The 18,700-nt window shown below is 39.8% G+C and overlaps 1 long non-coding RNA gene across 1 annotated transcript; it reads left to right on the top strand.

The window, feature by feature from the left end:
• Nucleotides 1-14,315: 14,315 nt before the first annotated feature.
• LOC121504073 lies at nucleotides 14,316-17,070 on the top strand. The gene is made up of 4 exons (XR_005991429.1): nucleotides 14,316-14,514; nucleotides 15,968-16,101; nucleotides 16,253-16,306; nucleotides 16,641-17,070. It is a non-coding gene; the product is annotated as an uncharacterized LOC121504073 (long non-coding RNA).
• Nucleotides 17,071-18,700: the final 1,630 nt, after the last annotated feature.

Genomic DNA, 18,700 nt, shown 5'->3' with positions numbered 1-18,700 from the left:
ATGAAGGCAAAGATTAAAGAACATTTTTCAATAGAAATCTGTATTTCTAACTCTGACAATGTCAGCATGTCAAGTTCATTTGCTGTTTTTCGATGGCCAATAACAAGCCTGAGAGTGTGTCTTGCTCACTTACCATCTCGAAGCTGAGGAAAAACATCGCGTCGCTGAGAGCAGAGGTCATGGAGAAGAATAGTCTCATGGTGGAGTTTTCAACCGTAGCCACGACCCAGGCCAAGCACCTCGCCGTCATGGGTACCTCCAGTCATGGATTCCTTAACACGGCCTGCCTCTCCCGCAGTCCCGCTCCAGCAGCTCCAGGGATGGTCTCTGATCTCACTGTTCCATGGTTGGGCTCCACAATCACTGGTGTTCCGGAGCCCGAGGCTGCTTCAGCTCTGCCGGAAGATCCATGGCTCCTCCTGGGAGCAAAGCCAAAAACAGCAGCAGGAACCGCTCTCTCCCCTGTGCCTGCAGCGGCACAGGTGTATGCCGGTGGAGAAGCGGGGGCTCCGGTGAGCTCCATTCCACGTCAGCCGGAGCTCTGGTCTGTTGCCTGCAGGAATAAACACCGTGCTATGCTTCCTTCTCCTCCTTCTGACCAACAGGTCCGATGTCCTTAGTAAAAAGGACGGTCCTCCTCTGGGTGAGCATGTCCCTCAGCAGCAAGTGGTAAAGCCCTCCTCTGCCTGCCACAAGCTGCTGAAGGAGGCCATCTTGCGGAGGAGCTCAGGGGTTTACAACAATTCGGAAGCAGCAGGACCCTCGGCTGCTGGTAAACGGTGCTTTCCAGATCTACAGCACTCCCAGAGCCGCCTGGTTCCGCACAGAAGCGTGTCTGTAAGGGTTCGGAGCCCTCTTTGTTTTCGGGCGCTCCACGGAGGTCTCCCTCACCTCAAGGCTATTCCAGACTCGTTGAGCAGGATAAGCACAACAGGGACTTGGCGCACTCTTCCCGTGCGGCCAGATATCGACCGGCCCCAGCGGTGGGTCACACGTTAAGTCCTCCGTCTAGCTCCTCTGGTGATGTGCGTCCTCTGACTCTGTGCTCCTGCAAGGCCTTCTCAGCATGACAGTCCAAGCTCAGCTCTATTACACGCCCCACCCAACGTATTCAGTCTTCCTCATCAACTAAAAATGCTACTATATCCCAGCCGATGTCTTTTGGACCATCAGGTTTCAAAAACAATAATTCTATTACTGTGGTTGCTGTGTACAGACCTCCTTCAGCTTCCTTCTCTGCTTTAGACATGTTAGCTGATCTTTTAGTTCCATACATAATTTCTGAAGTAATTATTTTAGTTGATTTGAATTTGAATTGGCTGAGTTCTGCTTCTGATAACCTGAAAGAAGTATGTGAAAACTTTCGTTTCTCACAACTAATCAAGGTCCCCACCAGGTCAAATCTGAAAGACTCCTCTAAGTCAACCTTGATTGATTTAATTTTCACAAACAGAGCTGAGAAAATTACTGACTCCGGTGTATTTGAACTTGGTTTCAGTAGCTGGGTTTCCATTACAGTTTTTCGCAAAATAAAAGCGATATTCCTTAAATTTCGAGTAAGTATAATTGCGCTTTGAATGCATTTCCACTGAAAGGAGTTTTGGGCATAGGCCTTGCAATTCTCGTAAAATCTCATCTCGCATGAATCCGCTGCAGGGAAGCTTGACGCTCAAAACCTGTTGCGTGTTGGTACGGTTTTGGTTACATCTACGGCGGTTGCCTTGATAATTTTGAACAAAAGATGAAGAAAACGGATGATAGTTCAGAGGTAAAGTCCGTATGTATGGCAATAGCCACGCATAAGGATAGAAGTATGATGTGAAGAAAAGTCTCGTCTCTTCTTCTGTCTCCGCGTACCGCGCCATGTTGTCTCGGAGTGACTGATCACGTGACACCGTACGTCACGTCCCGTGACTTGTAAATGCGGAAAAAGTGTTTCCAATGCACTTTTGCGATATATTTCTATATCGAAACGCCTGAAAAACCTCCTCATGAAAGCGTAAAAACTTTTTAGCAATGTTTTAGGGTTTTTTGTTTTTTTCAGGTGTTTCCATTACCAGTTTTTTATTGCGCCATTTCGATTTTGCGCATTTCCAAGTGTAATGGAAACCCAGCTAGAGATCACTGTCCAATTGCTTGTATGAGAAATACAAAGTTAAAAAGGAATTGTTCTCATAGTCACAATTTTAAACATGTTAATGAGCAAGCTTTTCTGTCTGACCTCTATAGAAGTGACATTCATGATACCACTAAAATCCCAGATGTCCAATTAGCTCTGAATCATTTTTGTAAATAATTTAACTCTGTTGTTGATATGCATGCACCCATCAAAAAAAAAAAAAAAACAGAGTTAAAAAAAGGAACACTCCCTGGTTCTCAGCTGAAAACTCAGCTCTGCTGAGAGAGAGAAATAAGGCATGGACCCTTGCAAGGTGTACTGGTAAGCCCAGTCATTGGGTTGAATTTAGGCACCTTAGAAATAAATGTACCTCCACAATACTCCACACACTAGACAGTTTTGTAATCTGAAACGATTTTAAAACCCTGAGAGACCACAGACTACAGGACAATTTCCAAAGATTTGTCATCTTTAATCCTCTGAACGAACACATTAGACGACTCAGCCAGACTGTCAGATCGCTGGAGACCACACATCTGCCGACCTGCCTGCGACCTCGTGTGATCATGTGACTTCAAAAAAAAAAAAAAAAAAAAAAAAAACAAACCTGAATGTCTGTCGATACTGTCTTGCTGTCTCTCCACAACAGGCTGTCCTGGCGTGTGTTACAGGTGCAGCAACAATCATAAAACAGGGGAAAGACTCAGGACGAAATCCTGGCTGAAATTAGGGTACCAATGTGTTTATGGTTGTGAGCGGTGAAAGTACGTATGGTTCGTCTGGTGACGCTACCGGTGTGCTCACTATCATTGGTTGTTGTGGGTACTCTGTCAGTGGCACTACAACCTAGAATCATAAATATCAAACCTGTTTGATATTTACCATTCAGGGTCTGGGAGGCTACGACGCGATTTGGAGCAGTAAATTAATCGTTTTGATGCCACACACGTGCAGACTACTCAGACAAATAATGGTTTGCGACGAGGCTCCAGTCGGTATACGCCCCCACAATCGTCGAGGGAGTCAAATCTGAAAATCGGGCTCAAAATCCTGTAGTGTGTGGCCGGCCTACGGAAGGCTAAAATGAATTTCTATTTGATTCTTGTTCCCAATCCCCACTCTAAGCCCTCAAAATTCTGGAAGGGGATAAATTCCCTTAATCAGAAGTCCTCCCCCTCACCTTACCTCAGCTGATGGCACCATAATAACTGACCACAAAGACATCTGTGTGGCCTTTAATGATCACTTTAATGCGGCTGGCAATCTATTTGAAAAAAGATACATGAGACCCCCTCTCTCTATTATTGATCATTCCTCCCAGGCCATGCCAAGATCAAGATCCAAATTTACTCTGCAACCCTTTTCCTTTGATTAAGTTCTCAGTGCTTTATTAGCTTTGGACTCCAAATATTTTACTGGGGACGATAATCTCGATCACTGCCTTTTAAAGCTTGCAGCCTCTATTTTAGTGAACAACATTACATATATCTTTAATCTATTTTATCTTGTACTGTTCCCTTGGCTTGGAAGACTGCATATGTCACTCCCCTCCACAAAGGTGTTGAAACAGCAGTCATGAACAACTACAGGCCTATCTCTAAACTGTCATGCCTTGCTAAAATATTCGAATCTTTGGTAAATGAGAAACTCAGATCATTTCTTTTAGATTATTCTGTTTTAAATACACACCAGTCTGATAGAGATGGGCGATACCAATGTTTTTTAATTCGATACAATACTGATACTTTCTGATGTAATTTTATCGATACTGATAGCGATACTTTTGAAGAAAGAATAAAATATTGAGCTCACAAACTTTCAAAAGTTACACATTTCTGGCAGTTAAAAAGGCGTATGCAGGTCAGTCAGAAATTTATTTAGGGGGAAAATTCAATTAAATTAAAATGTTTAAGAAGGTAAAAAAAAATAGAATAAACTATAATCATAGCACAAACTTGTATATATAATTAAAATATCCACACTATAACCAATTTTTCTTTTTTTAAATTCAGATAGAATGGCTGGCCATCTATACCCACTAATTTGAAACAAAAATGTAAGAATTACAAGCCATTGAATATTTTCATAGAAATATTTATCTTGTTATGTTTGTTATGTTTACAATTTGGTCTTGTGGTATTGGCATGTGGTCTCAGTATTTTTTATGTTTTCTTACAATTTTGAAATTGACTTAGGGGCCACACTGAGTGAGGAAGACAGCCAGGTTCACATCACAGACTATAAAATGACTTCATATGCCAGCGAGTGGAGTTGCTGAAATCTGTTACTCATTAATGATTGGTCCTCAAAGTCACATGGTACGGCAGGGTGGACATGTCCGATTGGTCCTTAAAGCCATGTGATATGGACGAGCAGGTAAGGCATGTTTGATTGGTCTCCAAATTCACGTGACATAGACGCAGTAAAGTTTTGTATTGCACTGCTGATAATGTTCAGTCTGCTGTGTGTTCTCTTCAGAGCTGTTTTAAGGCGCATTCACACCAGAGCTGTTTGGTCCGCTTTAAACAAACTCTGGTCCGTTTTTCTGGATAGTCCGGTTCGTTGGGAGTGGTGTGAAAGCTCACACGAACTCTGATGCGGACCAAACAAGCAGACTCTGGTCCGCTTGAAAACAGGGGGTCTCGGTCCGCTTCCAACCAAACCCTGGTGCGGTTCGTTTGAGATGTGAAAGCAAAGTGGAGCATCTTGTGAACCAAAGACAGGACGTGGCATAAAGCATAATAATATAAGGATTTATATGTGATTTAATATACTCAAATACATTGCCTGGCCAAAAGAAAAAGTCGTCACCAAAAAAAGACCACACACTAATATTTTGTTGGACTGCCTTTAGCTTTGATTACAGCATGCATTTGCGGTGGCATTGTTTCGATAAGCTTCTGCAATGTCACAAGATTTATTTCCATCCAGTGTTGCATTAATTTTAATATTGATGATGGGAGAGTCTGACCACTGCGCAAGGCCTTCTCCAGCACATCCCAAAGATTCTCAATGGGGTTACGGTCTGGACTCTGTGGTGGCCAATCCATGTGTGAAAATGATGTCTCATGCTCCCTGAACCACTCTTTCACAATTTGAGCCCGATGAATCCTGGCATTGTCATCTTGGAATATGCCCGTGCCATTAGGGAAGAAAAAATCCATAGTTTAAGAAATAAGAAGTTATTCATTGCATCAGCTGGGGTTAAATAACTTGTTGCCAGCTGAAAGATAATCGCCCATGCAGTAATTATCCAATAGGAGGGTTGTACCTATTTGCTTAGTTAAATCCAGGTGGCGAAGTTTTTTTTTTTTGCCCAGGCAGTGTACATGGCGGTACCTCGCTTAGCGTTTATGTATCCATGGCAACACGTCGTGGTCCGTGCTTATTTATTCATCTCATGTAAAGAACGGCATGTTGGACATCTCACCGTCTCGCTGGCTGCTCCTTATGCCCCAGTGCAAGAACAGAAACCCCAAGACAGCATCAATTCTGTTTTTTTTTTTTTTTCATTGTTTATGTGGAAAAAACACTGGTGGAAGGAGCTGGATTTCCCCGCTTCGTCTTCTTCTATGCCAGCTTTTCTTCTTGGTCGCCATTTGTTTGTGACGACAGCGCCCCTAGTGGGCAGATGTTGTAGGTGTTCAGATGTTTTGGTCTGTTTAACAAAGAGCCGTATGAATGCAAACCAAACCAAACCAAAGGAAAGTGCAACAATGTTGCAATTTCTGTTCCAAAACGGACCGAGTCCCCCGGACAATCAGGTGTGAAAACAACCTTAATGATTTTGAGGTTGCTCTGACCAATCACAGGCTAGTTCTAAATGCAGAGAAAACCAAGTTTATGCTCTTTTCTAGAGCTAAAAACATTGATTTTGAGAGTGTTATTTTACTACTAATGGTGGCACCAATATTGAAAGAGTGTCAGAATATTAATATCTTGGCATTTGCATTGATCAGAAGATTACTTTTAAAAATCACGTTTCTAATTTGGTTGGTACATTTGTCAAAAAATTGGCTTTTTCTATAGAAATAAATCGTACTTTCCTCTGCATTGTAGAAAAACTCTGGTTGAGGCAACCTTTTATCAGTGTTGGATTGTGCTGTTATTTTGTACAGGCATGCCTCGGCTGCAAATCTAAAACCCCTAGATGCTGTTTTCCACTCTGCACTTAGGTTCATTACTGGTGATGCCTATAACACTCACCGCTGCATCCTTTACGGTGAGGTTGGGTGGACGTCGCTCTCAGAGAGGCGCGACCTGCATACATACATGTTTATTTACAAGGCTCTACTTGGGATGTGTCCTCCTTACATCTCCTCCATGTTAGCCTGGTCCTCTGGAACACATAACACCCATTCTAGTTACTGCCTAACTCTCCAGGTTCCAGAAGTCCATTCTGAGCTTGGCAGATCTGCCTTTAGTTTCTTTGCACCAGCTGCTTTGAACCCAGTGCAGAGCACTTTAAAAATCAAAGAACTGGTTACTGTGGGGCATTTCAAATCATTATTACTGAATTTCTTGTGCTCTGATTGCACTTGTGTCACCTGACTTTGATGTGCCTTTTCTGATTGATATTATGTTTTTTTTTTAACTTCCAAATGTACTTTGTCTTTTGAATATGTCTGATATCGTGCATTTTCATTACTTTTATGCTTGACATCATTGTAAATGAGGGCTCGCCCTCAATGATTTTCAAGTTTAAATAAATAAAGAGAATGCACAGTTATCTGTGAATGATGTATCTTGGTTCAGTTGATGCTTTTTGTTCTGCTGCGTGCTGTTAGTCAATCTTCCATAATTTATGCATAATAGCACAGCATGCACAACGCTAAAGATACATTTTTAAAGGCAATTGCAGAGCTTCAATGTTTAAACATCTATGAAAGACTTGATCAGAACAAAGCTGAAATATGCAAAAGGAAATATCTGAGCCAAGTAATTGAACAGCTTTTACTAAACTGCCAATGCTGCACGTTGGAGTTAACCTCTCTCTTTAGAATTTAATACCAGACTAACATTGACTCGTGATAAGCAAATATTTGCTTAATCTGTTTGAATTAAGGAAACACCTTGTAGTGGATGATGGCTGCCACTCAGGCGTGATGCTCTTGTAAGAATGAATGAGCATTTGTCATGAGTGTATCCAACAGAGTTTGATTTCCTTCAGCTTACACACATTGTCCCTTTACTTGGCTGGGGTGATTTAAAGTTGGTAAATGATGATATTAATAATTCTTGGATTGCATTGTGTTGCTGTGCTAGCCTCTTTTGATCTTTAACTCATTGAGTGCCAGCCCTTTTATAAAATGGAAAGTGGTTTGTGCCAGCATTTTTGGCCATTTTGAGTCATCTTTCAAGACCTACAGAATATTTTGTACTATGACTCTGAAAACACAGAATAGCTCAAATGAAAGAACAAATTCTCTAATTCATCATGGAAAAAAATGTTTGTTTGCAGCTTGTTCCATTCTTGATTTATCTGAAGTCGAATAGAGGCTAGTTTCACCAAAGAGACCTTTTTTTTCCTAGAAAGCTGAGAAAAATGCATTTTTGTGAAAGAGAGTCTGTCAAGCAAAACTGTGATTTGAATGTTATAAAATTTTGCCTTCAGTGACATAAAAGACATCTGAAAATTACAAATGCTATTTTACTGTAAAATAAATCACAGTGCTTCCAGTGACTGTCATTCACACTATGGAACTGGACGGCCTCCACGTGACCCCCTATACGCCCACGTCCTCTCCTGCCTGTCCCCTGGCACTGCCTGTAAATTATAGAAGTAATATAATATAAAATATGTTTTATATATATATATATATATATATAATCTATAATAAAGAATCTTTTTGTTCTTACCTCTTTTCCTGCCAACAGACGGTGTTGTAGAACTGCATGGGGTTTACTCTTCTCTCAAGTCTGCTTCTGAAATCACAGAGCAGGAGCACATGAGTGACTGTTTCATTCGATAAATTTGGCTGAATAATCAGTGAGTTTCTAACGTTGACTTACCTCCATCACTCTGGGACAGAGAACAAGATCTGCTTCGCTCACTCAGCAGCCATTCCTCACAGTCTGGGTTTGAAAAGTCGGTCTCTGAAGTGTTGTTGTCACAGTGCCAGTCATGTCTCCCTTTAGAACAATAAGTTGTCTGATTTTTATTTGCATGATTTTGTGTAGTTTTAATTGAATGATTTTTATTTGCCAGTTTTTAATCGTGTGTTTTTTTAATTAGTTTTACCGATTTCGCTAGTGAGACAACTGATTAACGCAGCTGAGACTAATTGGACTGTGTACCCGCCACTGATTGGATGGAAGGACATTGAGCTGATTTTAAAAAGACTCACAGGTGTGAATAGAGGGCAGACTGGGAGAGGAAAGCGAGAGGGACGGAGAGTGAACTCAAGGAGGCTCAAAGAGACAAAGGAAGACGGAGACGGAGCGGAGGGAGCCGGGCGCGGACGTGGGACTGGAGGACTAAAACAGAGACTGAGACAATGCGCTAACAAAGATAAGTAAAGGACGGTGTCCAGTCTTCTGCTGTTGGGAGTGTGTGAGCTTGTCTGGTGTAAAGTTGGATTACTGATGACCGCTTGCTTTCTGTAGCTGCCGGTTCGAGTGGGGAGGACGGAAGCAGACTGGAGCTGGGCTGCGACTGCGCCAAAGCGGGGGGGGGGGTGAAGACTACAGGGAGCGTTGGACGCGGAGGAGGCTTGTTACAACGCCTATCAAAGCTAAGTAAAGGAAAGCAACCAAGCCTACTTACCAGAGGGTGTGTGTGATTCTCTGCATTTTGGCTGTACCTAGTCTGAGCCACTCTCCCTCCTCCACAGCGCTGTGGAGCATCGGTGGGGCGGCGGCGAGAAGGCCACGGAGGTACGGAGGCCCAAAGAGGAAGCTGCGCTGCGTTCTTACAGACCCGCGTCACCTGTTCCCTGAAAAGAACTCTTCTCAAGGAAGTAACCCAACTGTACTTTAACTGTAACCAGCTTCAGCCACTAGAGACCTTGGATTGTGTTTTAATCTGATTTTAGCGCCAAAAAAAAGAACAATTTTTTTATTTAAAGGATTTTAGGTTTTACTAAAATAGCCTGTTTTATCTTGTTTTAGTTTAAACATCTATTTTACTTTGTTCAATTCTAAACTCTGGAAAATAAACATTTTTAACTGCTCACATGCCTTTAAGTTTTTTTTTTAACAGTGGAAAGACTTTTTTTATACTGGTGTAAGTTTTGAACCTTTTAAATGTGTGACATTGTCGCTGTATGTATCAAGCTGGTGAGCAGCTGCCTTTTTCCTCCAACGCGCGGGGGAGACCTCGCAGCATTCTTTAGCCTCTTGGCCGGCATAGGCAGATGAATGGCCATGCTGATCCCTGGATTCGCTGTCGTTAAGTTCGGTGTCGGTTTCAGTAAGTAAGCGATTTTTCAGACAAAAGTTTAAAGTTTCTTCCAGCATCTATTTAATAACTTTTAGCTTAGATTACCTCCGTAATGATCGCTCTCTCTTTGACCCCAGGGTCTCCACCTCTTATCCCCGTAGCTTTGATCTACCGTCTCTTCCGTGTTCCGACTATAAACATCCGACTACGTATCCCAGAAGGCCCAAAATTACTCACAGGGAGCGTGAGAGAGCCCCCTTGTGCCTGCCGCCAAAAAAACACTTTGACGTATATATACATCAATGGCACTCAATGAGTTAACAGTAGATTTCTTAAGTTGCACGGTATCAAGCAATGCTGGCAGATCCAGCTTGAAATACACCACATCTCTTCAGCCCTGAGCCTTCTCAGAATTCTTCATCTTGTTTGTAACTCGACTTTAAATGTATCATGTGTCACGTTTCATGTGTCATGTATCATATGTCATGCAACAGTTACAGACTACTTGGATGGCACACTGCTGCACTGGTTGGTGTCTTAAGTTAAGCTACGGCTGTTATCACCATACTTCTATCTGACGTTGGCGGCAGTTGCCCATAATACTTTGGGGGGCTTTCAAGTGTAGCAATATTTATAGTTTCTTCATCTTTAAAGGATCTTGCTTTTCATTCTTCAGTCCCAAAAGAGTTGGAGTCACATTTTCTAAAACATTCCAGTGAACAAATATTGATGGGGTATTCATTCACTAAAACAATTTATTTTCCTTCCATGATGAAAAAACTGCTTCCTGGCTTGCTGCCCCGTGGGTCTGCTTCCTCCAGCTATAGTGTCACACATGATGAGCTCCTGGCACTCAAGCTACATTATCTTCCTGAGCTACACTCTGTGGAGCTACTCCATTCTACACATCTATGCAAAATTGCAAGCTGTTGATCTTTCTTCCAATGACACCCCAAACCTCAGAAGAAAGATCTGACCCATCAACGACTTCAATCAAAGTCGACCTTTCCATGTTTGAAGAGCATCTGCTCTGCCTTCCTCTGATAATGCATATCAGGTGGTTTACTGGGTTAAGGATAGCAAAATGCCTTTATCAACTGAAATGCTGCTTTATGCCTAACTCGTCTGGATGGTGTATTCCTCTGGCTGTAGTGGTGCACAAGGAGAATGGCCTGAAGGTGATGCACATCCAGGACTATTATATAGTAGCTAGTAGCTACAGCAGCTAGCATTGGGCTCCCTGGCAAACATGTTGCCACAATAAATGCTTAAACTACAACGTTGGATTATCGACTGAAATGGGTTAAAAGAGGTTAAATTTCACTAAAACATGCAGAAATTGGTTAAAAGTAGCAACAAATTGCTTGAAGGGGTAAAAATTGGCAGTGCTGTAGTAAAAACAGTATGAAAAGTGAAAAAAAGTTTATGAATTGCAAAAATGGGTTTGACATGGAGAAAACTGGCAGAAAGTGGTTCAAGAGTGGTAAATATTGATTGTAAGTGGCAAAAAAGGTCAAAAGAGGCAGGGGGTATTGGTAAATCAGCGAATAAGAGTAAGAAAAATAAAAAGTGTCAAAAATGGGTAAAAGTGCAAAAATTTGGCTAAAAGTGTCAAAATGGTCAAAGAAATGGTATAAAGTGTTTGCAATACAGCGAAAAAGAGTTAAAAGTGTTTGGATTGTGGCAAAAAAGGGTTAAAGTGTTTGGATTGTGGCAAAAAAGGGTTAAAGTATTTGAAACGTGGCAAAAAAGGGTTAAAAGTGTTTGCATTATGGCGAAAAAGAGTTAAAATCATTTGGATTGTGGCAAAAAAAAAGGCTAATAGTGTTTGGAACGTGGCAAAAAAGGGTTAAAGTGTTTGGAACGTGGCAAAAAAAGGGTTAAAGTGTTTTGAACGTGGAAAAAAAAGGTAAAAGTGGCAATGACTTAGCTAAAAATTCCAAAAATCAGTTAACCATGGCAACAAATGTGCCAAAATAGACAGAAACAATGATGAAAGGGGGTTAAAAAGTTCCACAAATGGGCTCAGACTAGACGTCATTGTGGGTGGCTCTCGTTACCCCAAATGACCCCTCTTTGTAATAACCATTTATTCTTAGCTGCCAGGATTGACCCTAGGTTTAAATCCTTGGAACAAAAGGGTATTCAGCACCTACTGAACTTATTTTTAGACAACCTATTTGCTAGTTTTGACCAATTATGTAATAATTCTGTTCTAAACAGATCTGACTTTTTTAGATACTTTCAGTCACACGATTTTGTCAGAACTCATTCTCCTCAGTTTCCCCAAATCCCCCCACCTAGTGGCGTTGACCTGCTGCTGAAGGCGAGTGCCTTACCCAAGGGCCATGTTTCCCACCTTTATGCTTTCTTGATGGCGAAGGATGAACCTGCTCTTGACAGAATCAGGAAAGAGTGGCAGGAAGAACTGCAGACCGTTTTTTCTGATGATTTCTGGAACGAGGCCCTGAAGGGGGTCAACTCATCCTCCAGCTGTGCTAGACTCATACAATCTAAGGTGCTTCATAGGCTTCATTACAGTAAAGCAAAACTCTCAAAGTTGTATCCAGACAAGCTGGAGGATAGATGTGACAGATGTGCACGAGCCCCCTGTATGGGACGTTGTATACTTTTTTATTGTACTTTTGTAATGCATCTCTCTTTTTCTGAAAATAAAAAAGTTGAAACATAAAAAGTGGCACAAATAAACGAATTGATCAGAACTCAGTCTCAGCTTGACACACTTTTCATCTCCGAAATGAAGTAACTGTAAGCCAGGAGGCTAGCATCAATGCTGCTCATCCAACACACATACATTGATACTTTTAATAACAGGACTGAGCTGGGTCTCTTCACTGGGCTTTTAGGATCCCAGCCACGTGTTTTCTCTACTTCTCTTGTGACACAGGACTCTTTCATTTTATTTGTGTTGGATTAAGTCTTGATTTCCATTGAATTTCTTTTGACACTGACACTTTCCTGAAGACACTTCTCAAACATTTACATAGTGATGACTTTCAAAACCAGTTAGGTCCATAAACCTGACAAAGAAAATCTCCTTGTGGGGAGAAACAAGCTTCAGAGAATCTGATACGATTCTGAAATATTTGTTTAGACAAAGATATAGCACCCTTAAAAAGTGTTCTCAACCTTGGTTAGTTTACCCTTTTATTGATTTTATACATCAGTCATGGTCAATATAATTTTGTTTTTTTAACAAAAAAATAAAACTATTTAATGTCAAAGGGAAAACAGATTTCTATAAAGTAATAGTACTTAAACGAAAAATATGTAAGATCAGTGACTACATAAATATTCACCACTATCAAAGTGACTGATGTAATTCAACAGAGGTCCAACCAGTTGGTGCTAGTAGTCTCACAATTAGTGATAGGGGATCAACTGTGTGCACTCAATGTGTCTGAAATGACTGTAGTATAAAGACACCTGTGTGGAAGGTCAAGTCACTGGTTAATCCATATTCATGGCTACCATTACACCATGAACATAAAAGAACACTCCAGGAAACTCAGAGAAAAAGTCACTGAAAAGTCTAAGTCAGGGGATGAATGCAAAAAACTTCCAAGGCCCTGAACATCCCCCAGAGTTCAGTTAAGTCCATCATGAAGAAATGAAAAGAATATGGCACATGTGTAAATCTGCCTGGATCAGGCCGTCCTCACAAACTTAGTGAGCTTACAAGAAGAAGATGAGTGAGAGAGTCCACCAAGACACCTATGACTACTCTGAAGGAGTTCAAGGCTTCACCAGTCAGAGTTTTATGGGAGAGTGGCAAAGAGAAAGCCACTGTTGAAGAAAACTCGGATAAAATCTGGACTAGAGTACGCTTAAAGGCATGTGGGAGACTCCATGGTCAAGTGAGAGGAAGTTTGTTGGTCTGATGAGACAAGAATGGAGCTTTTACAGTTTTTTTTCCCATTGCTAACACACTAAAATGACATGCATAGCGCAGTTATTTAAACTGGCACAAAGAGAGCAAAACCTCTTCTCAAGTCTCCAAAACTCTAAACACATTTTCTGCTTTACACACATTTTGCAATTCAAAATGCCACTTTTTAATTGCACTGAACACGGTTCTCTGTGTAACCAGGTTAAAATAATATCTTTTTTTATGTATGAAACTTCACCAAATCCTGACAGAAACTGAGAAAATTTTGTTTTATCATGGTTAAAACACGTTTTATGGCTCCATTTATCAGTGTTGTTAATACCTGTACTGTCACTTTAAGAGATCATTGTTTACATGACGTCAGTGCAGTGTTTCTCTCAGTTCGTGCTATGCTCACTGAGAGAAGGTAAGGACTCTAGCTCTCTGCTGACTGTTAGCATTTATTTCTTTTTGTAAACGATGAAAAATCTTGCATTGTGTTATCATAAGTCACTCATAAGGTTGTTAACATGCAGAAGAGTTGTGTCAGTCATGTATAAACTTTATAACTGCACTTTGAGAAGTTTATTAGTGGACACGTTTCCAGGTGCTACAGGGTTTCTCCATGTGTTTATCTGCTAACAGGGGACTGGAGACCCGTGTGTGTGGGAGATACTGCATGTCACAGAACCTTTGTATTTTCTTCTGACTTGTACAGGTATGTGTATTTCATATGTTCATGGTTTACATAAATAGTTACAGTGGTTGCAATTTATACACCGTAAAATGCATTAAGCATTTTTAAGGTTTATTTCATTTATTTGTATGTTTTATTTAGAAACATTTTCTGTTAAAAAAACAAGTTAAACTTGTTTAAAAAGCACAATTTGCATGTCTAAATTAAAATGCAGTTCATGCTTGCTCACTGAGAGAAGGGGACTGGAGACCCGTGTGTGTGGGAGACACTGCATGTCACAGATCCTTTGTATTTTCTTTTGACTTGTACAGATGCCATCAGTACGGTTCTATTAAATGAACAACCAGCTGCAACTTGTGGTCCGAGTCCTCCTTCAGCACAACGACAGAACACAACGCAGATGACACTACATGACGGGCGTGTTTCCAGTGAGGTTTAGAACCACAGCAGGGCAGATACACCACTCGTTACATCTGCATAAGACACAACAATCTGACATAAAGTCACACGTTTGCCATTTTGAAACACTGCCATTAAAAATGACACTACATGAGCTAATTGACCAATATATGTGCCATCTACCCAGACAGCTCTATGGTTAATTGTTACCACTTCAATCAGGAAGTAAGCACTATAAAAAGACTAAAGGTGAACACCTTTTTTTTTTTTTTTAACAACAACAATGGAAGACGTTGCAGAGAGAGGAAGAGGGAGGGTGAGAATGAGAGGGGGAGGAAGAGTGAGAAGTAGGGGTAGAGCTGGTAGAGGAGTCCATGGCCACAGAAGACAACAACTTTCAAATGAAATCAGGGCAGCCTTAGTTGATCATGTCATCAACCAATCAACTGATTATTTTTCTTGCCTATTTTTTTTCTATATATTTTTCTGCACATTTTTACTGCAAATTTCTTTTTCAGTTTACTGTTTTTTTGTGAGCATGTCTCTGTTCACTCCAATGTACATATATCTGCTGTGCATATGTTGCACTGACTTGTTTGGTGAAAAATAGAAAAATAAATGCTTCATCAGCATGTGTATATATGCAAATATTTCTGTGCATGTGAACAATCTGAAGAATTTACTACAATTTGAACCATTTTAGTACTATGGCAAAGCATACTAAAGATGAGAGTGCTTTTCATTATGCCCAACAGTTTGTAGTTGGTTAGACAAAAATCTGGTAATATGAATGAAGTGTGTGCCGTTTGGTGCAAAAGTTTGATTTTGATAATGCTATATATAGTTTTGGTTGCAGCGCTTCATTCTGCAGGATATATGAGGTGTTTTGCAGTTTGGGTGTGTGGTTTTGTGAATTGTGTTAAGTATTTTGATAAAACCAGCCTAGTTTGCAAAATTGTGTTTTAGCAATTGGAAAAAAACTGTAAGCCATCCGACAAGATGTCAAACACACCATCCCCACTGTGAAGCACACAAAGGTGTAACAGAGCTGTACACGCTCGAGCTTACACACACACACACCCCAGTGTCCCGTAATCAGATGGCAGCTGCTGCTTTCAATCAAACTCGAAACTCTGGATTTCTCGGTTCAAAACTTTGTATTTTCTAAATGAAATACAGGGAAAATAACATGAACATTCATTTTGATCAATTAGATCAATTAGACTTTTTTCCTCAATGTTTTTTAGTTGGAGGTCCAACTTTAAGTGTGTCACAGCGCATGTATTTAGGTCGGAGGTCTGAAATTTCCATGTAGTACTGGGCTCACTTGAACACATAATAGAACTTTTCAGATGCTGCTGTGAGCAGAGATGTGTCTGTTCTCTCTCCTCTCCTGTACAGAGTATGATCAGCTCTCTAACCTCACAGTCTCTCCAGTTAATCCACATTATTCTTTGTTTTATCCCCCTGTTGTTTTCTCAGATGAAATGCTGCTCGATTATGTTTAAGGAGACACCAGCGCACACTCGCAGTTGCAGAATGCCGGGACGTCCTTTCACACTCGTTGCGGAGAAGTCTGTTACGGCTCTGATACTACCTCTCGATCCGGATCAGAGGTGGGGCAAGATTGACTCCCCATTGTGGAACAGTTGATTTCAGACAGAATGGCGTTGCAGAATGAAGGCGTAACAGACACGGAAAAGAGGGGCAGTGTGAAAGTAGCTTGTGTGTGAAGTGAGTCGCTGACTGTTCTGTTAAATTTTTCAGCTGTCCCAGAAGCAGAGCCTGATGTGAAGGTGGGAGAACCATCCGTTCAAGGGGGTCAGTTTTTTTTTTTTTTTTTTAATCAAAAATTCAACACAATACCCATATTTTTCATACCCACAGGAATGTAAATGAATAGAGCCACATCAATGAACAAATGATGGAATTGTTATTTAATCAATCTGAGCACTTTAAAGAAGGAGGGAAGTAATCTATCACAGCTTTATTTAGACCAGATATTTTACGATTGTAATTCATGCATGTATGTTTATCTTTGGTAGAGCTAGTGCTGCCTCTCATGTCACAACCTTATCCTTTTCAGTGTATTTCCTTAGTTGTATTCTATCGATAAAATACAGTAGTATCACTAAATATGTCGTGTCCATTACAGAGACCCCAAGGAGGAGACCCCCGAGTCACTCCAAACAGCAGCTGAGGAAGGTGGAGAGGATGTTGCTGGAGGTCCTGAGGACCAGTCCACCAGCAGCAGCTCCAGCTCCTCTCTCTGAGGATGAAATGTTCCTCAAAAGTCTGCTTCCTTACCTGCAGGGATTGCCACCCCAGATGAAAGAATTTGTCGTCAAATTCAGAAACTGATTCATGAGTATATCACTGTGCTGCTTAATCTAGAACAGTTGGAACCAACAGAACAGTTTTGGTTTCTACAAACTGAGGCAACAATCTCTGCAGGGAACGAGCCAGACTTTAATCTCCTTTCTCCTCTCTGTCTGATCCCTCTCTCTTCAATTTAACTCCTCCAAGCAAGCTTCTTCGTGTTTCTGTTGCAAACTGATTTTAGTTTGTTTAAATGTTATGTTAAATGTTTGTCCTTTTTATAAATTAAATTGTCTTTTAAAACGATCATAGTTTGACTTTTTAAGGTAACGGTCTCATGTGTTTCTCTAATTATCATGGAGTAGATAATGTGTTAACATTAACACTCATGTCAGTGTCAGCACTATATGATCATTTAAAGTCTAAATATTGCTCATGTTTGCTTAGCTGCTAAATCTGGGATAATTCTCAGTCAAAAACTTCTTGATTGGAAGCCATCTTATATATTTTAGCTCTTACCAAGGTAATAAAAAGAACAAGTACTACATTTTAGTCATAAAATCATTCACAGATTCAGCAGTCCTGATACATGTTGCTGTCGTGTTGTTTTATTTGAAGTAAAGAGCTGTCTGTCATTACGTTAATAATTACTCATTCTAAAGCCCAGAATCTACCTCCTTTTTCCCAGTAGATCATGTAGATAGATGAGCTATTTCTGGACTTGTGGACATTACTCTGTTAAGAATAGGCTACCAATGTACCAATGATACAAGGAAATGTATCTTTTAAACAAAAAATAAAATTAGTTACTGATTATTCCTATTAGCATTCAGAATTTCATAATAATAATAATAATAAGAGGACAGGTATCAAAGCACTGAAACAACTTTTTTATGGTGTTTATATGAAATATAAAAGAGCTGGAAGTTTGCTCCTTGATGTTGTGGCTGTCTCTTAAAAGAGCTGTTGTGATGTGAGGCTTTTTGCACTACATGGTGGGTTGCCATGGGACTGCTAACGTAAGAAATGCTGACATTATGGATAAAATGTTGAGAATAAAATGGAAACGTTGAAATAGTTAAAATGTTGAGAATAAAGTGGAAACGTTGAAATAGTTAAAATGTAGAGAATAAAGTGTACATGTTGAGAAAAAAGTGTAAATGATGAGATTATAGTGTAAATGTTGAGAATTAGGTCAAAATGTTGAGAATATAGTAGAAATGATGAGATTATAGTTAGAATGTTTAGAATAACATTGAAATATTGAGAATAAAGTTGACATGTTGAAAATATAGTTAAAATGTTGAGAATAAGTTCAAAATGTTGAGAATATAATGGAAATGTTAAGATTATAGTTAAAATGTTGAGAATAACATTGAAATGTTGAGAATAAAGTCAATATGTTGGAAATATAGTTAAATGTTGAGAAAAAAGTGGAAATGTGAATAAATTGGAAATGTTAAGACAATAGTCAAAATGCTGAGAATTAAGTAAAAATTTTGCAATTTTAGTAAAATGTTGAGAATAAAGTAGAAATGTTGAGAATAAAGTAAAATGTTGCGACAATAGTAAGTTGAGAATAAAGTAAAAATGTTGTAATTATAGTAAAATGTTGAGAATAAAGTAGAAATGTTGAGAATGAAGTAAAAATGTTGCGATTATAATAAAATGTTGACAATACAGTGGAAATGTTGAGATTATAGTGAAAATTATGAAAATAAAGTGTAAATGTTGATACTATAGTTAAAATGTTGAGAATGAAGTGAAAATGTTGAGAATTAAGTGGAAATGTTGAGATTATAGTTAAAATGTTTAGATAAAAGTCAAAATGTTGAGAATGAAGTAGAAATGTTGAGAATATAGTTAAAATATTGAGATTATAGTTAAAATGTTGAG

The sequence above is a fragment of the Cheilinus undulatus genome, linkage group 22, assembly GCF_018320785.1.
Source record: "Cheilinus undulatus linkage group 22, ASM1832078v1, whole genome shotgun sequence".
Taxonomy (NCBI): domain Eukaryota; kingdom Metazoa; phylum Chordata; class Actinopteri; order Labriformes; family Labridae; genus Cheilinus; species Cheilinus undulatus.
This window is presented reverse-complemented; position numbering and strand designations above follow the sequence as displayed.